Source organism: Lithobates pipiens, unplaced genomic scaffold (assembly GCF_037356315.1).
Source record: "Lithobates pipiens isolate NorthernLeopardFrog02 unplaced genomic scaffold, aLitPip1_a1.2 Scaffold_27, whole genome shotgun sequence".
NCBI lineage: Eukaryota > Metazoa > Chordata > Amphibia > Anura > Ranidae > Lithobates > Lithobates pipiens.
The window spans coordinates 75,332,480-75,347,599 of NW_027507788.1; positions in this window are offsets into that span (position 1 = coordinate 75,332,480).

Consider the following 15,120-nt stretch of genomic DNA (forward strand, 5'->3'; position numbering starts at 1 on the left):
CTGGGGCACTGCCAGCACCTCAGAAGGCAGGGTTAGCATGGCCGAAATGTGGAAAAGCTTTGTCAGCACGCCACAAGAACCAGCACCAGCAGCTGAGATGGAACGTCTTAGCAGGAGGAAGCATTTCACCAACATGGTGGAGCAGTATGTGTGCACATGCTTACACGTACTGAATGACGGATCTGCCCCCTTCAACTTCTGGGTCTCCAAATTGGGCACATGGCCTGAGCTTGCCCTTTATACCTTGGAGGTGCTGGCCTGTCCTGCAGCCAGTGTATTATCTTAAAGCGACGCAGTGCTGAATCGCAAAAAGTGGTCTGGTTTTAGGCCAGCAAAATGGCCCGGGGCTTAAGTGGTTAAAATGAACCAGGCATGGATCCCACAGGACTTGTCCGTACCATGTGCAGAATAGACATGTATACCGGTGTTCTGCCAAAAACTGTCTGGTCATCGGATAGTGTCTGGCCCGAGGACAAGGAGATTCCGAAAATCTCGGAAGATGAATGGCACCTGTGCAGTAAGTGCAGGTTCAAGCCCCAGCATCCAAGTGGACATATGGTAGCACATAGTAACAGGGCCCCTCACAGGCTCGCTTTGCTCGCCACGCTTTGGGCACGGCCTCGCTTCACTCGGCTTGAACCTCGGATGGTGTGGCTTGAACCTGGACTCCCCGTGCAGTGCCGTTCGTCTTCGGAGATTTTTGAAATCCCCTTGTCCTACATACTAAGCAAGCGCAGTACAGGGCGGACACTATCCGACGGGGGACAGAATTCGACACATCACCGCCTTACCCAGCCATTGTTGTATTTTTGAAACAGTGTTGGCTACCTTGTCCTCCTCCACCGTCGTTCCACCTACACCGCCACATCCACCGCCACCTCAACCTCCTACTCCATATGGACCTTGTCCTCCTAGGTCAAGATTATAATTTTAAATTTTTTTAATTTCAAATTATTTTATTTTCCCATTAGCTTATCCATTAAATTGAATATTTTTTTTCTAGAAAGGGCGTATTCTGGGGCATTCCCACTATATGTGTGGCATCGTGCCGTTGAGTTTCTGAGGTTCTTAATCACTTCCTGTACCTCTTCTTCTGAGAAGGGGGCCTCCAGCATGTATATATATATTTTTTATTTATTTTATGTTATTTTAAGTTATTTCCTTATCCACATTTGTTTGCAGAGAACTTGCCATGCTCTTAACAACATTTTGTTGCCATTTGCAGCCCTCTAGCCCTTTCCATTACTTTTTTAGAGACATTTTAGTCCTCAAAAGATCGGGTCCCCATTGACTTCAATGAGGTTTGGGTTCGGGGTCGAGTTCGGGTCAAGTTCAGTCCCGAACCTGAACTTTTTTCTGAAGTTCGGCCGAACCCGTCGAACCCGAACATCCAGTTCATTCAACTCTACTCTGGAATAATAGCAGAATGTGTTTTGGGGTGTAATTTGTGGTATGCATATGCTGTGTGTGAGAAATAACCTGATAATATGACAATTATGTGAAAAAAAGGAAAAATAAATCTTGATTTTGCAAAGAACTATGGGAAAAAATTACAACTTCAAAAAACTCATCAATCATGCCTCTTACTAAATACCTTGGAATGTCTTCTTTCCAAAAAGGGGTCATTTGGGGGGTATTTGTACTTTTATGGTATATTAGGATCTCAAGAAACGAGTCGTCAGTACTTCAGGTGTGATCAATTTTCAGATATTGGCACCATAGATTGTGGACTCTATAACTTTCACAAAGACCAAATAATATCCACTAATTTGTACTTATTTTTACCAAAGATATGTAGTAGCATACATTTTGGCCAAAATGTATGAAGAAAAATTACTAATCTGCTAAATTTTATAACAGAAACGAAGAAAAATTCATTTTTTACAGTAGTTAAAGGGACCACAACCCAAATACTGGTGCTATATAGCACCCATCCTGGACCCAACCTTGGTGTCCTGTACAATATATATATATATATATATATATATATATATATATATATATATATATATATATATATATATATATATATATATATATATATCTGCACAGAAATGATCATCTATCAATCATTTATAATTAGCATCTTTTAAAAATGAATTACCCTTTGCAGGAGCTGCATCATCAAAATTGCCACATCATACTGCCCCCACCAAAATTGCCACAGCATACCGCCGTCACCATCAAAATTGCCACATCATATTGCCCCCATTAAAATTGCCCCATCATACTGCCACAATCAAAATTGCCATTATACTGCCACCATCAAAATTGCCCCATTCTATTGCCCACATCAAAACTGCCCCATCAAATTGCCCCATCATATCGCCCCAACAAAACTGGCCCATCATATTGCCCCCATCAAAATTGCCCCATCATACTGCCACCATCAAATCTGCCCCATCATACTGCCACCATCAAAATTGCGCCATCCTATTGCCGCATCAAAATTTCCAAATCATACTGCCCCATCAAACTGCCCCCATCAAAATTTCTCCATCATACTGCCATCAAAATTGCCCCATCAAAACTGCCCCATCCCATTGCCACCATCAAAATTGCCCCATCATACTGCCCCATCAAACTGTCCCCATCATACTGCCACCATCAAACTTGTCCCATCAAAATTGCCCCATCAAAATTGCCCCATCATACTGCCACCATCAAATTTGCCCCAATAAACTGCCCCATCATATTGCCCCATCATACTGCCTCATCAAAACTACTCATTCATACTGCCACCATCAAAATGTCCCCATAAAAACTGGCCCATTCTATTGCCCCCATCAAAATTTCCCCATCATACTGCCCCATCAAATTGCCCCATCAAAATTGCCCCATCATACTGCCATCATTAAAATGTCCCCATCAAAACTACCCCATCATATTGCCCCCATAAAAATTGCCCCATCAAACTGCCCCCATAAAATTTGCCCCATCATACCGCCACCATCACAATTGCCCCATCGAAACTGCACCATCCTATTGCCCCCAATAAACTGCCCCATCATATTGCCCCATCATACTGCCTCATCAAAACTACCCCATCATACTGCCCCCATCAAAATTGCCCTATCATATTGCCCCCATAAAAATCACCCCATTATACTGCCACCATCATACTGCCACAATCAACACTGCCCCTTCATATTGCCCCCATCAAAACTGCCCCATCATATTGCCCCATCAAAACTGTCCCATCATACTGCCCCCATCAAAAATGCCCCCATCATATTGCCCAAAACAAAACTGCACCATCAAACTGCCCCATCATACTGTCACCATCAAAATTGCCCCATCATATTGCACCCATCAAAACTGCCCCATCATATTGCCCACATCAAAAGTGCCCCATCATATTTCCCCCATCAAAATGGCCCCATCATACTGCCACCATCAAAATTACCCCATCAAAACTGCCTTATCGTATTGCCCCATCAAAACTGCCCCATCATACTGCCACCATAAAATATTGCCCCATCATATTGCACCCATCAAACTGCCCCATCATATTGCCCCCATCAAAACGGCCCCATCATACTGCCACCATCAAAATTGCCCCATCAAAACTGCCCCATCATACTGCCCCATCAAATTGTCCCCATCAAAATTGGCCCATTATACTGCCACCATCAAAATTACACCATCTAAACTGACCCATCCTATTGCCCCCATCAAAACGGACCCATCAAAATTGCTCCATAAAAACTGCCCCATTCTATTGTCCCCATCAAAATTGCCCCATCATACTGCCCCATCAAAATTGCCCCATCATACTGCCACCATCAAAATTGCCCCATCCTTTTGCCCACATCAAAACTGCCCCATCTTATGCCCCCATCAAAATGCCCCATCATACTACCACCATCAAAATTGCCTCATCATACTGCCACCATCAAAATTGCCCCTATCATACTGCCCCATCCTATTGCCCCATCCAAATTGCCCCCATTATACTGCCCCCATCAAAATTGCCCCATCATTTTGCCCATCAAAGTTGCTCCATTATTTTGCCACCATCATACTGCCCCCATCAAAACTGCCCCATCATATTGCCACCATCAAAATGCCCCATCATAGTACTCTATTATAAATCATTAGTAATGGTGTGGCTGTCCTGTCCCCAGGCTCTGGGGGACAGAGCTGAGATGCTCCAGCCGCCTCCCCCATCGCCCATCACTGTGTATAAGAAGCTTTGGTAACCATGACAACAAAATCCTGGTTACCCATTTTAAAAATGGCGCTGGTCGCCATTTCTGGTTTGCAAATAACGCAATGCTACAGCCCAGCGATGCCTATTGCCTCCTGGGATTGATGACACATATCTCCCAGGAGGCATTGCAAACCAGAAATGATGCGCGTAGCCGCAGCCAGGGAGGAGGACGTGAGAAATGAATACAGCATATATACAGTAGGTGCTGGAAAAAAAATATCCAATTCGTTTACAGTGCACAGATTAGTGAGGGATGCTGAGGAGCGTGGAGAATGTGGGTGGAACTCCAGTTTAAGTCGCCAGGATGCCCCTGTACGAGCCTTCAGAGGGTGAGCAAAGGACAAATAAACAGGAGCATGGTCAGACCAAAGGATGTGACCCATCGATGACTGTAGAGGGGTGTCTAGTAAGAATTGGGAAATTAAAATGTAGTCCAGTCTACTATATAAGTTATGGGCCACGGAATAGTGATTGTAATCTCACTCTACAGAATGCTGTATGCGCCAGACCTCTACTAGGTGGGTAGAGTGTAATATAGGGTGACTTCAAGGCTGGCTGCAGGCAGGACATGGAGGCAGAGCTCCATATTGCTGACAGCTCTGACTGGCCGCAGAAGGGGCATGAAGGCTGAGCCCCCATCTTGCCATTGTCCTGACTGGCTTCAAAAGGGTCATGGAGGTGGAGGCAGAAGCTCCATGTTACCAGCTTCTATGTTGATTACTGTGCAGGGAATATGAGTGCATGCAGTATAGTAAATTGTTATTTTTTTTGTGTGTGTGTCAGGGACTCGGTAAAGGGTGTTAAGGTGGCTAGGAGGGTTGGGGTGATAGGGTGGGGGAAATTGAGAGCAAGATTCATTTTTGTGAGGAGAGTATATACACAGATGGGCGCTAAAATAGTGCTGATGCAGTTGCTCTGTGCATGCCACTGTCCAGTTTCCCCTGCAGTGAATTGAGGTGCATTCACACTAGTGGTTTGGGGAGGAGCGGTAAAACTTTGCACTTGAGTCACACCTTTACCCCTACCCCCCGCCTCCAACCAGAATATATACTTGCTGTAACCGCAATGTTTTGCTTTCATGGTCACCAGTCACATGCGTCACGACCAGTGGCGGCTGGTGCTCCATTTTTTGTGAGGGGCGCAAAAAGGCCCTAACCTAACCAACCCCCCCCCCCCGTAACTCGCCCGCAATAGGGCCTACAGATTTAGACATTGGGTGGGAGAGATAGACAGACAGGTAGATGTTGGGTGGGAGGGGGGAGAATGAGAGAGATAGCAATAGATAGAGATACTGGGTGAGATAGAGATACTGGGTGAGATAGATATAGTGGGTGAGATAGATAGATAGATAGATACTGGGATAGATAGATAGATAGATAGATAGATAGATACTGGGTAGATAGATATAGTGGGTGAGATAGATAGATATACTGGGTGAGAGAGATAGATAAATAGATAGATAGACAGATAGATACTGGGTGAGATAGATAGATATAGTGCGTGAGAGAGATAGAGATACTGGGTGAGATAGATAGATAGATAGATAGATAGATAGATAGATAGATAGATAGATAGATAGATAGATAGATAGATAGATAGATACTGGGTGAGATAGATATAGTGTGTAAGAGATAGATAGATATAGTGTGTGAGAGATAGATAGATATAGTGTGTAGGTTAGGCCGAACTGTTCGCCCGGCGGTTCGTTTCGCAGCGAATTTCGGCTGTTCGCGGTCCGCCCGTTCGGCGGACTATTGCTGCTGTTCGCCCGGCGGACTTACGCGTTTACTGTGTAAAAGAACTTTGACCTATGATGACACATCCATCATGGGGTACAGGACAGCCAATTGAGACATTACAGCACATGGACACTTGGACATTCCCCCTAACTTATAAATAGACCCGATCCGGTGGCCATTTTACATTCTTTCTTCTGTCACTATAGGGAGAGGTTGCTGTGTGGAGCAGGGAGAGACTGCAGTGACCCAAATCGCTAGCTATTAGGTCCACAAAAGTTCTTTTAAGGACTGGTATCGTATAGGTGTAGTTCAGGATATAGGTTTGAGGCAGATGCGGAATTATAGGGGTCGCTGAGATCGCCAAGGCGACCGGGCCCCGTGCTGCAGGGGGGCCTTGAGAGCCCCCCTGTATATCTGAAGGAGTGGGCGGCTGAGACCGAGCTCCCCGATCTTCAGCCGATGTGTAATCGGCACTGTGCGGGGAGCTCAGAGTCATCACACTGCTTGTAACTAAAGTGAAAGCAGTGTGTGCTCTTTGTCTCCCCCTACAGTGCAGTACCCGGCAGGAAGAGGTAAGATAAAGCACTGCCGTTTTTGAAAATACTTTTTGTGTGTATGTGTATGTGTGTGTGTGTATGTGTGTGCATGCAGCATGTGTATGTGCATGTGTGCGTGTATTTGTGCGTATGTGACGGACTGGGGTTTATATGGTCACAAAACAGACACCCCAAAGCAAAGTACATATTCATTTTTTTTTTATATTTCTAAACATCTCCCTTCTATTCTATTAATAACCAGTAGATGGCAGAGAAGGTACACAAACAGAGTCTATATAAGGCCACACACCATGTGACTGGAAATTAAACTACTTCCAGCCATAAAGTCAGTGGTCATATCTCATGCTGTTTGTGTGATTCTTTGCAGGTATGTACTCTAAATTGTTCCTAATCTGTATTAACCTGTGATAGAAAGATTCCTAAACATCTTGAGCAGATGCAGAAAAAGTCTCAGCAGATTTTATGCTATAGTTTTGCTGTAATTAGAAGTTTAGAACAGCATGTGTCAGAAACAAGTGAAAAGTGCATAAGAACATGAAAATACTGCATTAGTCAGAACAAATGTCTATGATAAACACTAAACCTTTCTAAATAAGTATATTTAAACCTGATTTATTGGAAAATTGCATAGATTTATAGAAGCACATGTTTTCTGTTATTTAATATAGAAAAAAAACCTATTGTATGTAAAGCTTATGTATTGCATCATACAGACATGCACCATCTAGTGGTTAAAAAAGAGTACTACTATGAAAATATTTGTATTAAAGCAATGCATTGCCAGTATGATTATTGCACTTTTAAAGTGTACCAGAGAGATAAAGATAATTATCTATAACACTGAATAACAGGGATATATATGTTATTAAAATATAGTAATGTTCATTGTTATAACTACGTTTTAAAATACTTTCGTTAAAATCGGTATTATATATATTGTTAATGTTTATAAACATGTGACTATAAAAATGTAAAAGATGTATTGTTATGTAAAAATTAAACTACTTCCAGCCATAAAGTCAGTGGTCATATCTCATGCTGTTTGTGTGATTCTTTGCAGTCCACGCCAAGCTGATCACCTTATCTCATCGCGTCTACAATCATCGACTCTCTTAATTCACATTTTGAGGCCGGTAGCATTTTGGGGGCTCGTGTGTCGGGATTCGTTGTGTTACCAGTGAGAGGGAAGTGCGAGACAAGCGTGAGCCTGCTACAGAGCTACAAGGAGAGTCCTGAGTGTCGTCTGCCTTGTGAGTGCAAGTCTTCAGATTGCAACAGAGATGGCGTCTCCTCATCATGCGCTGATGTGGGATATCCAGAAACAAATTCATCTGCTTAATGAAGAACAGCTGCATAGCCTCGCTATTACGCTGGAAGATGAAAGAGACGTGGACGTTCCATCAGTGACTGGTACCAACGAAATGGAACTTGTTGAATTTATTAAAGACTACTTGAGAAGTGATCAGCTGGAAAAGTTGGAAGATCAAGGTATGTCTTACCTACTCATTATCCAAGACAAGATCAATGAACTAAAACTTAACAAGGAAAGTACACCAACTGTGGACATTGCAACCGCTGCAAAAAAAATAAGTAGTGGGACTGCAAGGACTGAACAGGTATCGGAGGTGGTGAGATTAACTGATGTTGTTGCTTTATTGCCACGTAGAGAATTTAAAATGCATGGTGGTGTAATTTCAGATCATGGTTCGGACATGAGTTACAGTAGCGTGTGCAGACAAATTGACGAGGGTCTAACAGAAAAATTCCCTGAATCTGAAATTATACGCACAGTGTTGAGAATAATCAAACCTGGTAATTTTAAAGATATGTTGACTGACAAAGATGATCTTACTGTTGCTGAATTGAAAAGGTTTTTGAAGTCACATATGAGAGAACGAAGTGGTAATGAGTTATTTCAGGACCTTAGCAATGCTGCCCAGCAAGAAAGAGAAACAGCACAACAATTTGTTTACAGGCTAGTGGGGTTAAAACAAAAAGTTCTGTCTACATCACAACATGATAGGCAAGAGTTTAACTATGACAAAAAACTGGTGCAAGGCATATTCCTTCATACACTGTATCAGGGACTAAATGAGAAAAATTCTAATGTTAGACGAGATATCAAGCCCTACGTGTCTGATTTGACAGTAACGGATGACTTTATCATAGAGCAAGTCACCAGATCAGTTGATGAGGAAACAGAAAGGCAGAGACGCTTAAACAGTGCACCTAAACATAAACCTCTTACTGTTCATTCATCCCAGTCACCAGGGAATAGCGAAAAAGACACCTTCCAAAAGGGAGTTGAGGGAGATGCTAGAGCAAATCACACTGCATTAATGGAACTAACAACACAGGTCTCTGCTCTCACAAAGAACCTGGAAAAGATGATGAAGCTAACTCCTATTGTTGGAAACCAAATGACTAAGCCACAAACCAATGTTCAAGTTCCAGATACAACTCACTGCAAGCCCAGGTGTGATGATTGCATTAAACGAGAGAGTCAGAACTGCTACCATTGTTTCTACTGTGGTTGGACAGGACACAGAGCGGTTGATTGCTTGAAGAAAAGAAGGCAGTCGGGAAACGACAGACGGTCACTGGGAAAGGGACAACCAGTGACCACCTCAAATGATCTGTCCCATGCTAAGGTAAACAGGGTATTCACCCACCGGTCAACTAGAAAACTCCCAAAAGAGAATGGATTCTCCAAACAACACGTAGCACAATTAATTGGAGGAAAATGCCTACTGTCATGTCAGATGAATGGTGTACCGGTTGACATGTTGATGGATACAGGAGCTCAGGTCAGCATTGTCGGAAAGGCATGGTTAGAAAAGTTTCTACCCAGCGTCTCCATTAGGCACATACAAGATTTACTTTGTGATGACAACTTATCCATTACAGCTGCAAATGGTTCTATCATTCCATTCATCGGATGGATTGAAGTCTGCCTGGAATTCGAAAGTAGTGGACATGGAAACTCAGCCATTGATGTGCCAATGCTGGTGAGTGACTGCTGTAATGACAATCCAATTCTTGGGTTTAATGTTATCGAAGAATTGATCAGAGAAAACCGTGACCGACCAAACAGCACCCAAAACCTGACTATCTTGCTGAGCGAAGCTATGAAAGTAAGACAGAGTGTAGCGAATAACATTGTCAATGCTGTCAGTCAAGCAACTGACCCAGGAGAAATATTCGATAGTCGTATGGTCAAAGTGGGGAAGAAGGGACTCCAGATTAAAGGAGGCGAGCTCTGTGAAGTCAAATGTAGAATTAGAGCGTGGCCGAAAGGAGGAATCATGCCATTTGAACCACTTCCCGAATATCCAGTCGAGGAAGGACTTGAACTATTTCCTTCAGTGGTAGATGTGCCAAATGGGTCCTCTAAACTGGTGAAGATACCTATACTGAACCGTGCTCAACATGACATCTACCTTCCACCCAGAACAGTATTGGGTACCATTTCTCCAGCAGCTGAGATTCTACCATTGTCTCCAAACAAAGACGATGGAAAGGGAATTGACCAGAAGAAAAGGGTGTTTCATGTAAACCAGTTGAATCAAGTGGACACTGGAAATCAGCTACCCACTAACAAATCTGTTAAGTGGCACCCACCTGTCAATTTGGAAGATCTCTCAGAAGAAGAAGAGGAGATAGCGAGACAAATGTTATATGATGAATCAGATGTCTTTGCTTGAGATGAGGGAGACATAGGATGCATCCCTAACCTGAAACTGAGGATAAATCTGAAAGATGAAACTCCTGTCCAGAAACGCTACAATGCTATACCGAAACCCCTATACAAAGAAGTGAAAATATATCCAAAACCTTCTTGACCGAGGTTGGGTAACAAAATCTTCTTCCGCATACTCATCACCAGTTGTTTGTGTTCGAAAGAAGGACAGTAGCCTACAACTATGTGTTGACTTTAGGGAGTTAAACCGAAAGACTATCCCAGATAGACATCCACTACCCAGAATACAAGATCTGCTGGATAGCTTAGGAGGATTTACGTGGTTCTCAATCCTGGACCAGGGTAGTGCGTATCATCAAGGCTTTGTGCATGAAGACTCCAGACATCTGACGGCTTTCAGCACCCCCTGGGGACTCCTGGAGTGGAACCGTATTCCATTTGGATTAACGAATGCCCCAGCAGCTTTTCAGAGATGCATGGAGAATGTATTAGAGGGCATCAGAGACAAATGTTGTTCTCCATACTTGGATGACGTACTTTTCTACTCCAAAACTTTTCAGGAGCATGTCAATGATATTAGGCAAGTGCTTAGTCGAATGCGTGAGCATGGTATCAAACTTAGACCGAAGAAGTGTGAACTCTTTAAACGACAGATTCGATACCTTGGACGAATGGTGTCAGAAGAAGGCATAAAAATTTACCCAAAAGATCTTGAAGCGGTATTACATTTGAAAAGGAAAGAACCAAAAACAGTGGGAGGAGTCAGATCTTTGTTAGGATTCCTGAGCTACTTCAGGTCCTTCATTCAAGATTGCTCTCGACTTGCTAAACCACTGTATGAACTTTTGCAGAACACTGAGAAAGAATCTGCTACACCCATCCCCAAAAACAATCGGAAGGGAATCTACAAAGAAAAACGGGAACAAAGCACAAGTGCCATCTAAAACACTGATTCAATGGACACCCAAACATCAAGCTGTAGTATCCAGACTGGTGGACATGCTAACCAATCCACCAATTCTAGCATACCCTGATTTTGACTTACCCTTCGTCTTACACACTGATGCTTCCAATGAAGGCCTAGGTGCTGTACTATACCAACGACAAGGAGAAAAACTTTGTGTTATTGGGTTTGGCTCCAGAACATTGACTCCAGCAGAGCGCAATTACCATCTTCACTCTGGTAAACTTGAGTTTTTAGCTCTCAAGTGGGCAGTCTGTGACAAATTCAGAGATTACTTGTACTACGCTCCAACATTCACCGTTTACACAGACAACAACCCATTGACATATGTATTAAGTACTGCCAGACTGAATGCTGTGGGTCATCGCTGGGTTGGCGAGTTGGCTGATTTCCACTTCGATATCAAGTACAGGCCAGGTAAACAGAATGCAGACGCAGATACACTGTCACGATTTCCGGTGGAACTCACGAAGAATCTGAGTGAGTACACAGAGCTTGTACCATCTGAGGTTGTGTCAGCTATGTGGCAAGGGAGCAAAGCTGTTGACGAAGAAGAGGCATTATGGGTGGCTTCATTGACTCTTCACTCAGAAAGTGATGTGGCCGAAGAATTGCTGAAAGGACAGACAATCTGCCCAATGACTCAGGAGAATATCAGAGCATTACAACAAGACGATACTAACATTAGAGAAGTGATCTGGCTTAAGGAGAACGACTGGATTCCAAACCACAAAGAAAAGGAGAGTATGACCAGCAAAACAAGACGTTTGATACATGAATGGAATAAACTCAGAGTCAATGAAGGAATCCTCTACCGACATTCTGGAACCCGAAAACAGCTAGTTCGACCAGAAAAGTTAAAACCATTGGTCTTAAGAAATCTTCATGATGACATGGGTCACATTGGTACTGACAAGGTAACCCACCTAGCACGTGAACGATTTTACTGGCCATTTATGCAAAAAGACATTGATGAATATGTGCTGAAGAAGTGCAGCTGCATCAAACAAAAGCGTCCAAATATCACGAAAGAGCGCCTATGGGTTCGATTACTACCAGTTCACCTTTGGAGTTAGTATCCATTGATTATCTTCACTTGGAGAAAAGCAAAGGAGGATATGAGTATATACTTGTAATAGTTGACCATTTCACACGCTTTGCACAAGCGTATCCAACTAAGAACAAATCTGGAAAAATGGCGGCAGAAAAGATCTTTCAAGATTTCATACCACGTTTTGGCTATCCAGAGAAACTCCACCATGACCAAGGAAGAGAATTTGAAAACAACTTATTTCAGACATTGCAACGATTGGCAGGGATTTCTCATTCAAGAACTACTCCATACCATCCACAGGGTAACCCAGTGGAGAGACTGAACCGTACTTTGTTACAGATGCTTCGCACCTTAGAGGAAGAGAAAAAGTCAGATTGGAAAGAACATCTTCCACATATGGTTCATGCATACAATTGCACCAGGCATGAAGCCACAGGATACTCGCCATTCTTTCTATTGTATGGAAGATCTCCTCGTTTGCCAATTGACCTAATGCTCAACCTAAATTTGGAAAAGGAATCAGAAAGTCAACCAACATTTACTCAGAAATGGGCATCTAGAATGCAAGAAGCTTACAAAATTGCATCCGAGAATAGCAAAAAATCATCTGCTAAAGGGAAGAAGTACTATGACAAAAAGATAAAAGGAGCACCTCTTCAACCGGGTGATCGGGTCTTAGTACGAAATCTCTCTGAAAGAGGAGGACCTGGTAAACTTCGTTCATACTGGGAAGAATCAGTACACAAAGTGGTAGAAAGAATCAAAGATGGGCCTGTGTACAAAATTCAGCCTGAAAGTGGTAAAAAGACTATTCTAGTACTGCACAGAAATCTTTTACTACCAGTAAATGACCTACCAATTGAAGGACACATTCCAAGAGTACCGATGAAACAAAGACAATCAAGTAACAGAAAGGATACCAGAATGGATGTGGACCAGGATGAGGAATGTTCAGATGAAGAAAGATGGTATTATCCTTATATACCAGAGACTACAGAAAGTCATGATTGTATTGTGTCTCAACCAAACTCTCAAAAACGTACAGAAAATCCCATTAAGCGTTTCTGCTGAAGAGTTCTATCCTACAACTACCACACCCAATCTTGAACAAGAACAATATGATGGAACAGTAGTTGGCGACCAAATCTGGGCTACAGACATGGTGGGACTAGACACTGCAGAATTACCCTCATTAAGTCAAGACTTACCTGTGAACCAAGATATGCAAATGGAAATGATGTTGATGGAGAAGACTCAACTCCTGTCAGAAGATCTACCAGACAAGCTAAACCTAAAGAGATCTTTACATATGACACACTAGGTCAGCCAAGATACATACCAAGTCAGATTCACACCATGCAAACTCCTACAATGCTAGCTACTCCCAGGTCATGCCAGGTAGTTAACGTAGCTCCTTGGTGGCAACAAGTACCTATTTGGGTTACTTAAATCACTAAATAGTGTTCAGATACCAGTTGAGTTTAATGTCGGGAGCCATTAACTGAAGGAGGGGAGAGTGTGACGGACTGGGGTTTATATGGTCACAAAACAGACACCCCAAAGCAAAGTACATATTCATTTTTTTTTATATTTCTAAACATCTCCCTTCTATTCTATTAATAACCAGTAGATGGCAGAGAAGGTACACAAACAGAGTCTATATAAGGCCACACACCATGTGACTGGAAATTAAACTACTTCCAGCCATAAAGTCAGTGGTCATATCTCATGCTGTTTGTGTGATTCTTTGCAGGTATGTACTCTAAATTGTTCCTAATCTGTATTAACCTGTGATAGAAAGATTCCTAAACATCTTGAGCAGATGCAGAAAAAGTCTCAGCAGATTTTATGCTATAGTTTTGCTGTAATTAGAAGTTTAGAACAGCATGTGTCAGAAACAAGTGAAAAGTGCATAAGAACATGAAAATACTGCATTAGTCAGAACAAATGTCTATGATAAACACTAAACCTTTCTAAATAAGTATATTTAAACCTGATTTATTGGAAAATTGCATAGATTTATAGAAGCACATGTTTTCTGTTATTTAATATAGAAAAAAAAACTATTGTATGTAAAGCTTATGTATTGCATCATACAGACATGCAATGTGCACCATCTAGTGGTTAAAAAAGAGTACTACTATGAAAATATTTGTATTAAAGCAATGCATTGCCAGTATGATTATTGCACTTTTAAAGTGTACCAGAGAGATAAAGATAATTATCTATAACACTGAATAACAGGGATATATATGTTATTAAAATATAGTAATGTTCATTGTTATAACTACGTTTTAAAATACTTTCGTTAAAATCGGTATTATATATATTGTTAATGTTTATAAACATGTGACTATAAAAATGTAAAAGATGTATTGTTATGTAAAAATTAAACTACTTCCAGCCATAAAGTCAGTGGTCATATTTAATGCTGTTTGTGTGATTCTTTGCAGTCCACGCCAAGCTGATCACCTTATCTCATCGCGTCTACAATCATCGGCTCTCTTAATTCACATTTTGAGGCCAGTAACACGTAGATGGCGAGTGGGCGGGGGGGCACACTGGGGGCATTCAAGGGCACACTAGCAGCATTTGATGGCACACTGGCAGCGTTTAATGGCACAGTGGCTGCAATTGATGGCACAGTTGTAGCATTTGTGGGCACAGTGGCAGCGTTTGGCACAGTGGCAGCGTTTGGCACAGTGGCTGCAATTGATGGCACAGTGATAGCGTTTGATGGCACAGTGGCAGTATTTGAGGGCACAGTAGCAGCGTTAAATGGGCACAGTGGCTGCAGTTGATGGCACAGTGGCAGTGTTTGATAGCACAGTGACAGCTTTTGATGGCACAGTGGCAGCGTTAAATGGGCACAGTGGCTGCAATTGATGGCACA